The 1,075-nt window shown below is 45.7% G+C and overlaps 1 long non-coding RNA gene across 12 annotated transcripts in view; it reads right to left on the reverse strand.

The window, feature by feature from the left end:
* LOC106512005 (uncharacterized) overlaps window positions 1-1,017 on the reverse strand; it is a 2,784-nt gene extending 1,767 nt beyond the window's left edge. For 2 of the 12 annotated variants that reach the window (XR_001309597.1, XR_001309594.1), the window contains exons 1-3: window positions 305-1,017; window positions 221-248; window positions 11-80 (exon numbers count right to left, since the gene is read on the reverse strand). This is a non-coding gene — a long non-coding RNA (uncharacterized LOC106512005). Of the gene's footprint in view, window positions 1-10; window positions 81-220; window positions 249-290 lie in introns of all 12 variants that reach the window. The other 10 variants (XR_001309603.1, XR_001309599.1, XR_001309598.1 and 7 more) reach the window with 10 other exon arrangements.
* Between the last annotated feature and the right edge of the window lie 58 nt (window positions 1,018-1,075).

Here is a 1,075-nt window from a genome sequence, read left to right on the forward strand (position 1 = left end):
CCCTACAAACTGGACCCTACAAACTGGACCCAATAAACCTGACCCTACAAACTGGACCCTACAAACTGGACCCAATAAACCTGACCCTACAAACTGGACCCTACAAACTGAACCCTACAAACTGAACCCAATAAACCTGACCCTACAAACTGGACCCAATAAACCTGACCCTACAAACTGGACCCTACAAACTGAACCCTACAAACTGAACCCAATAAACCTGACCCTACAAACTGGACCCAATAAACCTGACCCTACAAACTGAACCCTACAGATCCGACCCTACAAACTGAACCCAATAAACCTGACCCTACAAACTGGACCCAATAAACCTGACCCTACAAGCTGGACCCAATAAACCTGACCCTACAAACTGAACCCATTAAACTGAACCCAATAAACCTGACCCTACAAACTGGACCCTACAGATCCGACCCTACAAACTGAACCCAATAAACCTGACCCTACAAACTGAACCCAATATACCTGACCCTACAAACTGGACCCAATAAACCTGACCCTACAAACTGGACCCTACAAACTGAACCCAATAAACCTGACCCTACAAACTGAACCCAATAAATCTGACCCTACAAACTGGACCCTACAGATCCAACCCTACAAACTGAACCCAATAAACCTGACCCTACAAACTGGACCCAATAAACCTGACCCTACAAACTGGACCCTACTAACTGGACCCAATAAACCTGACCCAACAAACTGGACCCAATAAACCTGACCCTACAAACTGGACCCTACAAACTGGACCCAATAAATCTGACCCTACAAACTGGACCCAATAAACCTGACCCTACAAACTGGACCCAATAAACCTGACCCTACAAATTGGACCCAATAAACCTGACCCTACAAACTGGACCCAATAAATCTGACCCTACAAACTGGACCCAATAAATCTGACCCTACAAACTGGACCCAACAAATCTGACCCTACAAACTGGACCCTACAAACTGGACCCAATAAATCTGACCCTACAAACTGGACCCTACAAACTGGACCCAATAAATCTGACCCTACAAACTGGACCCTACAAACTGGACCCAACAAATC

The sequence above is a fragment of the Austrofundulus limnaeus genome, unplaced genomic scaffold (assembly GCF_001266775.1).
Source record: "Austrofundulus limnaeus strain Quisiro unplaced genomic scaffold, Austrofundulus_limnaeus-1.0 Scaffold3835, whole genome shotgun sequence".
Classification (NCBI taxonomy): Eukaryota; Metazoa; Chordata; class Actinopteri; order Cyprinodontiformes; family Rivulidae; genus Austrofundulus; species Austrofundulus limnaeus.